Source organism: Octopus bimaculoides, chromosome 8 (assembly GCF_046866305.1).
Source record: "Octopus bimaculoides isolate indiv1 chromosome 8, ASM4686630v1, whole genome shotgun sequence".
Lineage (NCBI taxonomy): Eukaryota > Metazoa > Mollusca > Cephalopoda > Octopoda > Octopodidae > Octopus > Octopus bimaculoides.
Window position 1 is genome coordinate 15,539,296 of NC_142935.1, and position 14,689 is coordinate 15,553,984.

Below are 14,689 nucleotides of genomic sequence, written 5' to 3' on the forward strand. Positions count from 1 at the left end.
CTCTAAATGAGTTATTTTAATTTCTAGTCTCCTTTTTGTCTATTTCTAAGATAAACTCATTTTTTTCTTTCTCCATTAAATTATTTAGAAGAATTTTAAGAAATCCAACTCGATAAATATTTTCAATAATTGAATTTATAATTTATGATCTATTTATATTTAGCAAACAATTTTTTTTTGCCTGTGGCTATCAACATATATTTATGTGTATATAATATATATATGAATTATATATGTGCACACACAAATATATACACACACACATATCTATTTTGCTTAGACATTGGGAGACTAATAACCTGGTGTAGAACTCAATATACGTATGCTTCAGAATGAAGAGTTAGTCGAGTAGAGAGCAGTAATATGAAAATGAGATGACAAAAGAATAAACGACTAGCTTATGAAACCCATCAGCTTACAGTTGTTTCTGCTATGAGATGTTGTGGACTCATAGCTGAATGCCTGAATAACATCCTACAACTTCATTGGCTCCACTGCATCCTATAGCAGAAACAGTTGCTAGCTATTCGTAAGATAATCCTTTATTCCTTTGCCATCTCATTTTCTTATATATGAGTCGAAAATCTGAGAAGTGTGTCATTTGGAGAGTTGGGTATTCTAACTTATCCTACATTTGTCTTGCGAATTATTTAAATTCACACACTTCTGTAACATCCATGTTCTTTATAGAATAAAGGATTAAATATTTTCACAGCTTTGTTATAGAATAAAGCGGTTCTTTTTTATTAATTATAATCTGCTAGATAAGAAAGTAGGTGGTATTATTTTCAAAATGTGTGAATTTCAGTAAAAGATCCAAGTGTCAGATAGCGTTTTTACACCTGGTGAGAGAGTAACTCTACCATCCAATAACAAATACTCATCAAACGAAATTCCGTACAATTACCAACAATCCGGTTTATTCGTATGGTTAGATCAAAAACGAAGCAATGTTTGATGACGCATATCAATGTCGCCAAAGACTGCAGTTATGGAACCAAGTGATTAAGAAGCGAATTTCTTAATACAACACTTCTAGTTAATATGGAAAATGTCATCACAGGTTTCAAGCTTTGGCACAATGCCAGCAATTTTAGGGGCAGGGGTTTGTCATTTATATCAACCCCAGTGCTCAATCGGCAGTTATTTCATCAACCCCGAATGGATGAAAGGCAAAGTCGACCTCGGTGGTATTTGGAATCAAACCATAAAGAGCTGGAAGAATGTCTCCAACCATTTTGTCCGATACACTAATGATTCTACCAGCTTGCCATTTTTAGGAGCTGTTACTAATAATATTTCCAAGGCAGATGCATTTTCGGAATCAGTAGAGCATCGCCCAAAATTTATTTATTTGCGTCCCATTATATTCTTAGTTCCAATATCGCTGGTGTCCTTTATGATTTTCATTGTTCAGGGGCTGATCGACTGAAGAAACCTATCAAGTAGTTGAGACAATACATTCGAGCATTACCTTTATTATAGCCTTAATAAAAATACGTATGGGTTTTGCCTTTTGCTCTTGAACCCTGAACCACTTACCGAGTCGAAGAGATGGTACATTGGTTCATTGGTATAGGGAGTGTCTAGAACATATTCACTTAGGAGGAGTTCATTCCTGTTCATGTCTATGCTCAGTCGATTTTTTCCAGAGAGAAAGAAAAAGTGGGAAAGTATAGAAAAATTAACCCCATCAATTACTGGACTTGTACATTATATGTCGAATCCGAAAAGATAAACAGCAATATTGAATACAGCACGATTTGAACTCACACGTGAAAAACTGGAGTGAGTATGTGGTTAGCAGATCCGTTAATGCTTCTGTCAATGCCAATGCTTGATTGTGTCTTGAAATGGTTTGTAAAATTTCGTTTCTTATGCATTTCTGACAATTTCTTTTGTTAGAGAATGTGATGTAAGCGTGTTCATGAAACAGACGAATGGTGTTTATTTCTTCAGGTATTTTTGATTTTGTATGTAACTGGATATTTTGCCTACCTACATTTTCTGTCTCGCGAGTCAAAATAGAAGCGTTAGCAGTATCCTCGATCTGCAGAAAATACTGGACCAACTTCTCTTAAATCACACTCGCACACCATGTTCAAAATGGACTGACATATATACGACTTAGTGCATAATAAAATACATTTTTTCATCAGTTGTTTTGTGTGGGTATTTTAGAATTAGATGTATTAATGTGCAAAATAACTCCGATGGGATATGAACGCAAATACATTGTTTGCCTATTCAGTAACTTAACAAGATGCGAATAAATAACGAAAACAATATGTAGATAAAGAAAATCAATCAAAGATTCGCGTGGAAGCTCAGAACAGAAATGGATTTCTCGGAGTACATTACTCAATTTCGAAGAGTGACCAAACGTAAGATCTTAAAGATATATATCTAACGGTTTATCCACCTAAATTCACAGCTCTAATAAGAAAGGTCCAATGTCGATGTTGTACAGCAATTTTAGGAAAAATGTTCTAAAAGCCGTTGCGTATATGTTCCTATATGAACACTGCGAAGAGCAGTTTGAATAGATACACACATACATGTATGTATGTATGTATGTATGTATATATGTATGCATGCATGCATGCATGCATGTATGTATGTATATATATATATATATATATATATATATATATATATATATATATATATATGTACATACATACATACACTCAAGCAGTCACACACACATGCAATATATATATATATATATATATATATATATATATATATATATATATATATATATATGTACATACATACATACACTCAAGCAGTCACACACACATGCAATATATATATATATATACATACATCAAATGTATCATATATCACAGATACAATATATATATATATATATATAAATATATATGTATGGATGTGTATGTATCTTTATATGTATGTGTATATATATATGTGTGTGTGTGTATGTATGTATGAATTTATGCGCAAATACTCACACACACACACACTCACACACGCGCGCACACACACTCACACGTACTTGTATGTATCAAATCGATACTTAGATGTGAAAACAATGTTAAGCTTTCAGAAATTACCACTATTTACAAGGAAACTTTGCTTCCTTATCTGGTGGTTTTCGGGTTAGAAACGGTAATTGAAGAATTTGATAGAACTCCCTCTACAAGCCTTCATATTCAATTCCTTCTGAACTAGATAAGCAATTATCTAAATTATTGACTCTATAACCGTAAACTTAGAAATTATGGACTGAAACAAACCAATCGTATAAGTGGTTATATCTCCATTCTAAGACGATAAAAATAATCGATATCTCTCTCTGTATCTCCCCACATACACACTCGTACATGCACGCATAATATATGTGTATATATGTATACATATGCATATACATATGCATATACATATAGGTATTTATGTATATATGTGTGTGTATGTATGTGTGTGTATTTGCGTGAGTGTGCATGTATATATATATATATATATATATGTACACACACACATACACATATACATATGTTTACAAATATACATGGCCGTGAGCATCCACACATCCACACTCGCATTAATATATAAATTTATTTTATATATATATAATATATAATATATATACATATATTAACATATACTCAACATATGTGCTTTTCTCGTTTACCGGTTCCAGGGGAGGATTCCCTTACAGTAATGGGTGTTAAAACACCTGAAAGTCATAGAAAGGTAAGACAACACGCCCCCCCCCCCCCCAATCCAATCCAGGAGTGATGGATACCGACGTTTCGCCATTTTGTTGTGGCTAACTAACAGCACATACCTGCTTAGACTCAGGGACGAAGTGAATCGCCAGTCTGTCTCCAAGCCCATACATATATTTACATATATTTACATATATTTATGTACGTATGTGTATTACATTGGATAATGTATTCAAAACATGTTTCCGTAAGAAAATAAATATTTAATGGTGAAAAATAAAAATCTGACGGCTCGCTTACGAATGGAGAAAGGCTGACCACAGGCCTGCCCGACGAGGCTTCGTTTGAAACCAAATGTCCACAGCAACAGTAACAACAACAACAACAACAGCAATGAGGATAACGATAACTATTAGGAGAGATATCGTTCATATCCCTTAATACGCTGGATTGCCATGGCTGATAGGACGTTCACGATAGTTTTGGACAATCATCTCAACAAGAACAAAAACAACAACGACAATAACAGCAATAACAACATCAACATTAAGATGTATGTAGAAAGGCATTTCCATAGACACCACTATTAAATTAGTAAGAGTGGATGTGTTTTTGTTTGCGTTTTCTAAATCGAGTTTTCCTGCGAAGTTTTACACATTTTAACTGTTAGAAAAAGGAAAAAAGAAACAACACAATTTTTTTTTTTTAAAAATCTCTGAGAAGTTTTCTTCGCGTAAATATTGACCTTAGATAAATTAAACATGTTTATCGAAGTTTTCGTTTTAATTTCAAGAAAACCAAAAATAATTGAACTTTATTTTACATATAGCCCCAAGTTATAAAACACAGAGAAATCCTTATAAAAATTCAGCTGAAATCCAACATTGGTTTGTTGTTGAACCTTTTAGCTCATGAATTTCTTTAAAGCCTCCGCAAAAATATTTCCCTATAACGATTGTTAGTTTTACATCTTTATTTGAACGATCTATTTTCACTGCTTATACAAATTATTTGTTTCTATTTCTTTCATATTACCAGCTTCAAGAGATTTTCTGCAAAGAACAAAATAACACTCTCAGGTATTTCATGTTCTTTTTTCCTTATCCAACAATAACTGCATAAACTAGATTGAACGATTACTTCAAGAGGAGTGTTGTTTCTTCTTCTTCTTCTTCTTCTTCTTCTTCTTCTTCTTCTTCTTCTTCTTCTTCTTCTTCTTCTTCTTCTTCTTCTTCTTCTTCTTCATCATCATCATCATCATCATCATCATCATTATCACGATCATCATCATCATCATCATAATCATCATCATCATCATCATCATCATCGTTTCTTCCTTATAACTTCTCTTCTTCCTCCACCTCCTCCTCTTTTTCTTCTTTTAATCATGCACACACACACGCACATGCGCATGCGCATGTATATGCATGTGTGCGTGTGCATATACATCTCAGTACTTACATATATACTTTCTTATTACATTTTATCGACAAAAAGAATTACGAAAATGATTCAAGAGTCGAGAGTTTCGTGTATGGCATTCGTGCCTTGCGCAAAAACATCTCATCTCTTTTGTAACGTTTAAAGATAATCAAACTCATTATATAATCATATATTTGTTCATCGAAGGCGTACCTAAATATATACATACATATTTGCATACACACATACACACACGCACCCCCCCACGCGCATATATATATAGAGAGAGTTGAAAAGGAACACACGGGTTGATATATATGGAAATTTTATAAAAGAACATTTTGGTACCGGTTTCAGTCATTGAGACTTTTTCAACTGTAAGTATGGAAAACAATTAAATTTTAGAAAAATTAAAAGCAAAGTTTTTGAAAGAATATTTGCATAGTATTCAAATACAAGGGGCATTTTCCTTGTTTCTGCCTGTCTCGGTCTCTCTTGATCACTCTTGTGACAAAGACGGTACAGTGGGATAACAAGCGTCCTTACAGTAAAAAATTAGATGCAACAAAAATCAGGCGCAGATATGCTCAAATCCTCATTAATTGTCGGCCAAGTATCATCACAATTTCGGCAGCTTATGAGAGTATTATTCAATTTGGTGGCGTCAGCAACATAAGCCGTTGGAATATTATAAATGGCTAAATATGACAGATGAACAAGAACAGTTGTAGAGGTTTATTGATGTTCAAACATGTCTGTATTTGTCACTGCATTGTTGAAGTCAATATGCACCCTTCATGCTGCGTTCTATATTTAATTCATTTTAATCAATTAATAAATATAGGGTCACCCTTCCCTTATTTTTTCCCATCAAAATTATTCGCTTACATAATGATTGTTACCCTCATTAACAGTGTGTTCTTAATTCATTTAAATAGTTTGATTGCTAAATTACACAGTATTTACGCTAGCACACACTTTACTATTAAGTCTTCATGCAACAGATATCCTTACCTACTATTCCTCCAAACACACACGCATACGTTTATAAATACATATACATACATGCGTGTGTGTGTGTACTCACGTAAGCACACACTCATACATATATACACATATGCATATGTATATATGTATACGTATATATATATATATATATATATATATATATATATATATATATATATATATATATATATATATATATATATACATATATACAGTACTTACACACACATGAGTATTCCATGACAGTCTCTTATCCCTCATTCTGTCTCTATAGGTTTACACGCACACACGCGCACACACACACACGCACTCACACACACATACATACACATGCTTTATATATATATATATATATATATATATATATATATACTTTGTGAAACAGAGAGCGGGAAGAGATATACATTCATAGTTATAAGTGTGTGTGTGTGTGTGTGTGTGTGTGTGTGTGTGTGTGTGTGTATATATATATATATATATATATATATATATATATATATATATACAAACATACAAATTAAAATGTATATTTGTTATTGTGATGTTGGTGTTGTTGTTGTTGGTGGTATATTTCAGCTGAAGAAACATTGAAAATTTATTTAGAAAACAATGAGAGAAAGAAAACGATATAAAAAAAGAAAACGAACGAATGATCTGAACAAAGGAAGGGTTGGAAGGATTAGTGATTGGGAGATAAAAAAAGAAGATAAACTGAACGCAGACCGTAGGAAAGAAGAGAAGGAAAAACAGAAGTCAGAGAGAATAAAGAAAAATGATGATGTGTATATCATGAATGCAGGAATAAAAATATATAGGAATGTAACATAGGCAGAAATATATTACTAAATATAATAAAACGAAAACGAGAGCAAGTAACAATTGAAACCACATAGCAGAAAACGAAAATCTTAAAATAAGATTTGTGTAATATTATGTATGAATCTAGACTGAATGAAAATAACGTTGAAAGAATGATGGAATATGGACAAGGAATGTATGTTTAAACAAACACACAAAAAACAAAAAGAAAAGAAAAAAGCGAAGAAAATACAGAAGGGAAATTTAAGAATGAATATGAATAAAAAAGGAAAAAAATAATGTTAAAAATAAGTATGGAAGGAACAACGAAGACGATTATGAAAAGACATGAGTTTTCTATTTTCTCCAATGGAGTACCATAGTTTCCGTAGTTACAGTTATTTACAAGAGTCTTGTACATTATTCAAAAGCATTTCATCTTACCCTCGATAATCGAGTGATTGGATTATGTTTTATCTTTTTCAATCATTAGACAGGAGCAGCGCGTTGAAGAAATTTTTTATCGATTGAATCGACCCCAGTACTTTTTTTTTTTTGTTAAGATTGGTTCTTATTCTATCAAGTTCTTTCGCCGAACCGCTAAGTTACGGGGAAAAAACACACCAACACCGGTTATCCAGTGATGGTGAGGCATAAACACAAAACACAGTGACACACACACATACACACACACACACACACACACACATACATCTATGGTTGGGAGGAAAATATGGTTGGGAAGCAAACCATACAAAACGTCAGCGCCTATATATGTGTGCGTGTGTGTGTGTGTGTGGGGGGGGGTAAGGGTTAGTGTATGCGTGGTTGCTAATTTAAGGTAAAATCTTTCAAATATGTTTAATAATGAGAACAGCACATTTTCTATTTACTTAGATTTAAGTTTATTACTAAATTCGTTTCCAGTAGGATTTAAAATTTTGCCTGACGGATTATTCAACCAATTTTCATTGCTTGGTTGATTCATTAACAACATAGTGATGAGGTCATACATTTGGATGAAGCAATTAGTCAATGAGATTGACCTCGGTGGTTGAGTGTCATTATATCTTATTGCTGCCTTTTTCGATGAAAGTTAAAACTGACTTTGTCCGGATTTGAACTCAGGACACTATGAGTTGTGAAGAAATGTTGCCAGGTGATTTGTGCGACACTCTAACAACTCTGCCAACCTACCAGCCTTGGATTACAATGTGATCTGTATGTTTTGCATTTCTATTTGTATGTGTGTGTGTGTGTGTGTGAGAGAGAGAGAGAGAGAGAGAGAGAGAGAGAGAGAGAGAGAGAGAGAGAGAGAGAGACAAAGGGGAGAACGAGAAAGAGAGAGGGAGAAAAGAGAGAAAGAGAGAGGTATTTATATATATATATTTATGCATAAATACATGCATGTATGTATAGACATGTATAACCAGACGTAATTTCCTTTTGAAAAGTTTCCTTTCATTTATGCACAATGTCTAGACTGTAAAGATGTTCTGTTTTCTTTTCTGCTGTATGGACGACGATTATTGAGGCAGAACTATGTCGTCTTGTCTTCAGACAAGCAGGCTGTATTTTTCCTCAAAGACATGTCAACTGTGGAAAACTGTTGATTCTTGAGAGTGTGGTCTCAATCCAAAAACTGAAGCAGGAAAATTAAAACATCAGTCGGGCATTTGCTGAGTGACAAGAGAGACTTGCTTCAAATGAAGACCAATTAAAAGATTTCAGCAGCTGAATTCCTGGAATTTGTCAGATCGTTAGTCAGTCTCAGTGATACATGATAGTTGCTGTGCAAGAAAAGCGATCGATTCTGTTCTGTCTTCGAGATATCCATTGTAGGACTTTGACATTACTCGTTATTTCTTTGTAATAAGTTTTTCGTTTTAGATAGCTGGAGAATTAATTTCTACTCTGGTATATATTTGTAAAAACTAACGTCCGGTTGCTGTATTATACCTTTCATAATATTTTATTTAGGCTCTGCGAGGTTTTATTTGTCATATTACAGAACAATTGTTTGACGTTGCGGGTTGCAGAATTTATTTTACAAAGCTATCTAGACTAATAGCTGCATCTTCTTGCTTACCATTGTAGTTCCTACAAATTGTATTAAACGCTTTTAGTTTGGATTGTATATATTCGAATATGTTATGCAAGATGTCCTTCATCTTTACTACATTAATCCCAAAAGTATACACATACTCGCACAGACAACATACACATCACATAGGGACAATAGGAGGAAGAAAACTAAAATATCAGAAGCAAACACTTCAGACACAAGAGTATATGAATTACTATCGTCTTGTACAAAAGATGTATTTATACGCATGCACTTAGATACATCTAGACACACACACACCTCTCTTTCTCTCTCGCGCGCTCTCTGTGTATACATGTACATACAAACGCTGCGCGCTAGTATGTGTGGACTGTATGTACTTGGTTGAATAAGCCGAGAGGAGAGCCTTGAGGTTGCGGTTAACTCGATTTTTACAATAAATCTGACTCTACTCTCGCTATTGTGTTACATCATCAGTAAACCTACAAGAGTAAACAAGAGATACAGAGACAGGCGGAAATAAGGAAAATGCCCCTGAGAGGTGGAGAGGATGCTACAAGTTCGATGCCAAACGTCGTAACATTGTTCCGCTTCTCTATGTTTCATGGCCGAAAATGTTTGTTCACACGTGTACGTTGTTACGAGAAGAACGATGACGCAACTCTGAACAGATTTTCTTATTTCTGAAGCATGTTCATGGAATAATTAACTCCTAAATTAATCATATCAACAGCATTTTGAAACTGAAGGGTAATCATCAAATTTCGGTTCCAATAATGAATTTGATTTCAAGTCAATACATTCCAATGATACGTTAGAAAGCAATTTCACGATGTTTTGTTCAGACAGTGAGAGTAGTATATAGATGATAATGGGTAATCTTTTTGAAATTCCTTTTGGAATAACCTGCAATTTTTTCTTTCCATCTTATTTTGTAAAATTGCCATTAACTTTAACGTATTCAATTTGCTCCTTTAAGTGCAAAAACTGATTTTAATCCTCATTTTCTAGCTGAGTGATAAATGGGTTTAATTTCATCTTGAATGCATTTATAGAATTTACTAAGCTAAGAAGCAATTTGTTCTTAATCTGCAGTTTCGAAATTAGATCGTTGATATGGCTGGTTACATCAGCTAAAGATTTTAAATCAAATAGCCAGTTATTATCACATAAAAGGACTCTTTTCTCCGACAGCTCGTTTCTCTCTTCTGGAAAATTACGAATGGTATCGTCACTTTCGAAAATCTGTTCAAAACATTTCCTCTAGAAACCCAGAAAACATTCACAGGAAACGACAAGATAGCCGTTTTACAAATCTGACTTTCTGTAATACTTTAATTGTTCCTTGTTCTTTGAATCCTTTCCTTCTAAATTAAATTCATGCGTTACACAACCGTTAACGTAACACTTTACGTTCGGGAGGGTTTCTGTCACCATAACTATTGATGCAGTTGCATTTTAGCAGAGAACAATCTCAATATTTGTCAACCAAATCTGTAGTCCCAGCAGCGTTACGGTTCATCGATAGAAATCTTTTAATACAGAATATTGATTACTGAACTGAAATTTACCATTAGATTTTCCAGCCACGATTTTATTTTGTCAAACACGACTGATCTTCTAGTTTTCCGTAAGGTAATCCAAAACCAACAACTTAAAGGGAACTAAATTTTTTATTCATTTTTCTTATAAACATATTCAATCGAGCTATATCACATAAGTTGGTAGAATCGTTAAAAACTAAAGGAAATATTCGTTTCAAATTTCGGTACAAGGCCGGCAATTTCGAGTGCGAAGATAAATCGTTTACATCACTCCTAGTGCTCACCTGGTACTTAATTTATCGACCACAAAAGGATGAAAGGCAAAGTCGACCTCTGCAGAATTTTAACTCACAATGTAAAGACGGACGAAATGCTGCTAAACATTTTGTTCGGAGTACTAAAGACCCAGCCACCTCGCCGCCTTAGCTAAAGGAAATATTACAAGCATGAGTATGTTAGGTACTTGTCGTAGTTGTTTCATTTTGACGATCCAAGTTCGTCTCTTTTTTTCTTTCGATATTTTATCACTAAAACATGTGACAATCATTTTAAGACGTGGCTTTTCCATCAGAGGACTGTGAGCTGGTAGAATGCTGGTAGCACGCCAGGTGAAAGAAATGCTTAGAGGTATTTCGTCTGCCGTTACGTTCTGAGTTCAAATTCCGACGAGGTCGACTTTGCCTCTCATCCTTTCGGGGTCGATTAAATAAGTACCAGTTACGCACTGGGGTCGATGTAATCAACTTAATCCCTTTGACTGTCCTTGTTTGTCTCCTCTATATTTAGCCCCCTGTGGGCAATAAAGAACTAAATATCTTTTCCATCAGGAGAAAGGTTCTAATTCTAGGTCATTCTAAAGATATTTTAAGAACGTTTCATCGCTAAATTCCCACAAATTCCTTCACCAGCTATATTTTGTCTTCTTTCAATTTCTTTTTGTTAATCACGTATTGCTTCTATAATTAAGACCAAAAGTGTTACTTTAGTTTCCTTTGTATTATAGTCACTTATTTTTCAAAAAATCTATTACGATCGCGTTTATATTGTGAGAAATTATTTTCACGAACAACACACAATGGTTTCCCTAAAGGATCTGTTATTAAAAAGAGCTGATTTTCACTTGCCGTTTCTCAAATTCATACTTATTACACACTTATATTACCTTCTGCATTCGATTTACTCATTTTCACTTGCTTTGTAATGAGTAATCAACAAAACAAGCTTAATTTTCAAACAAACAAAAAAGGGAAAAAAACATTCTCCAAAATCCAAAAGAAAGATCACGGCTCTATTTACAAAGTTAAGTCGAAAAAGCACAATTCTTAACGTAGGAATTTCAACGGTATACTAGTTGAAAAAACCGCAATGGACTAGCGCAGACTGAGACCTTAAGTTCACGCAAGTATCAAATGGAAGGAGTACAACCATGGACCGGTTTCGGTCCTATACTGTTTCTCATCATCCAGTGTATCACTTTTAGTGCATTGGACATTCCTGATCAACCTTCTTGAAACTATGATATGCAACTTTACATTCTATGACGTAGTGTTAAATATATGATGTTTAAAAAACAATGATTGATTTACAGAACGCATTTGCTCGCAGGTCTGTTTAATCAGGTTCGACCATGGGCTAAACAGCAGCAACGACAATGGTGAGAAAATGAAAGAGTCCTTATAAAATCGTTTGACATTCTCGAAATAGCAACAAAATCTCTCACAAATTACATTTGGCCTGCTAAAAGCATTGGGCATAATGGATAATGTAGTCCACTTTCACTATCTTTGAAAAGGAAAGTGAAATGGTCGCTAATGGAAATCCTTTGAACAGTGAACAATAGCGCGACCATCAACATGGCTAATTAATATATTAGAAATATCAGCTATATTGCTTTCAATATACTGCCTTCAATATACATACCAAGATATATAGATATATAAATGCACACACACACACACACACACACACACACACACATATATAACACCATTCGGTAACGAATGACCATGGAATCGCACTTAAAAAGTTCGTTCCGAGGCACAGGTCCGGGCAAGGACGTTTATGGAAGACCAGCAGTCGCCCATGCATACCGGTTTCTATTTCGAGAATGTCAAACGATTTTATAAGGACTCTTTCATTTTCTCACCATTGTCACCACCGATTTTATCCAAAGGAAAGGCGCAAGCTTGATACAGTTTGGAACCAGAGATGTTGCAACTCATTTCTACAACTGATTGAACTGAAGCAACGATAAATAAAGTGCCTTGCTCAAAGACCTAACACCGGTCCGGAAATTGAACTCACTATCTCATGATTGTGAGCCCAACGCTCTAACCACTGAGCCATGCACCTTCACGCACACACACACACACACACACACACACACACACACACACACACACACACACACACACACACATATATATATATATATATATATATATATATACAGTCGCACATATGTATGCATATATATGTGTCTGTGTGCACACACACACACATATACATGTATATATGCATGATCATTATGTGTATGAGCATTAAGATTCGACCAGATATTGATTTAAATGCAAATGTGAATGAACACGCCTGCATACAAATGTAAACTATGGCACACATACAAGCGCAGGTTCGTGCACTCAAACATGCAAACGCGCGCACACACACACACACACATGCACACACACACACATGCACACACACACACACACACACATATACACAATCATATATTCAAGTCAGGCATGTTTAATTATTTTGTTTTTTTTTTTATCAATTCCTTCGTTTTATCCCACTTTTCCATTCCAGCAATGCAAAGATTTAAGGAGATCCTGGGAGCAAATATCTAAACATTCTACCTTCATATAATATAATAAAAGGTGAAGCCGGATGCTTAAGTAGATGTGTGAGTGTTTACGATGACGGCGGGTTAAATAAAAAACAGGAAGGAACATAAAATAAACCAAAACGCAAATCAAAGTACCAAAACCTATTAAGTTATGTTTCGTTTGTACACACGTGCAATATTCCAAACTTACTTTCTCTTGTTTCATACGTATGTATGTATGTATGTATGTATGTATGTATGTATGTATGTATGTATGTATGTATGTATGTATGTATGTATGTATGTATGTATCTAACTATCTATTTATATTCCTGCATATGTATGCATATATATATATATGTACAGTAATCTCTCGACTATCGCGGATGTTATGTTCCCAAACCCACCGTAATATGTGAAAATCCGCAAAGTAGAAACAGTACTGTATAGTACTTTTATTTTTAATTATTACTATAATTTGTATATATTTATTTTATCATAAATGCAAAACAACACCACAGCAGAATCGACGTAAGCTTAAACAATAAACTGCGATAGGTGAACCGCGATATGGCGAGGGATTACTGTACATATATATATATATATATATATATTCTCTTATAAAAAATATTGATTTTAAGCATGTGTGTGTATGTGTGACTGACATATATATATATATATGTAAAAAGCGAAAGATTAATCCGCTCGGAGTGAATATAGATATATTGATTATTTTTTATATACTTAAATGATAGTTTTAGTTTTGCTCACAATTTCCCACACCCAGATTAATTTAAACAAACTATCAATGAATTTTATGGCTCCTTCTAAATGAATGAACAAAAACAAGAAAGGAACACAATTATCTAACGTAACTTTCTCAATAAACGTCAATAACGAAAGTATGGGAACCAAATCTCCGTAGAATATAGAACCACACTATTCATCAATGTTTAGATGTAAAATATTATTAAGCCATAAACGGGGGAGTTCGTCGCTTAACTCATTGCGCAATAAGCATGAAATGAAAAATAGAGGAACTGATTTTTTTCCTACGACATTATCGTACACAGACAGATAGTTAACTGTTACTACCAGAGGCCACTTGAAATCCTAGGGCAGAAAGTTGCCCTTATGTAGATGGCTCAAGCGTTGTTGTGTGGTAAGAAGTTTACTTTTCAACCACATGGTTCAGGTTTCAGTCACATTAGGTGGCACCTTGAGCAAGTGTCTTCTACTATAGCCTCGGACCGACCAAGGCCTTGTGAGTGGATTTGGTGCATGGAAACTGAAAGAAGCCCTTCGCATATACAAAGTAGGTGGGGTTAGT

The 14,689-nt window shown here is 34.3% G+C and overlaps 1 protein-coding gene across 2 annotated transcripts in view; it reads left to right on the forward strand.

Annotated features, from left to right (window-relative positions):
- LOC106874982 (gamma-aminobutyric acid receptor alpha-like) overlaps positions 1-14,689 on the forward strand; it is a 534,020-nt gene that overhangs the window by 111,096 nt on the left and 408,235 nt on the right. The window contains exon 2 of one of the 2 annotated variants that reach the window (XM_089356122.1): positions 4,734-4,774. The exons of the other annotated variant lie outside the window; for it this stretch is intronic. The gene's annotated coding sequence lies outside the window, so the exon portion shown is untranslated. The remainder of the gene's footprint in view (positions 1-4,733; positions 4,775-14,689) is intronic. 2 annotated transcript variants of the gene reach the window in all.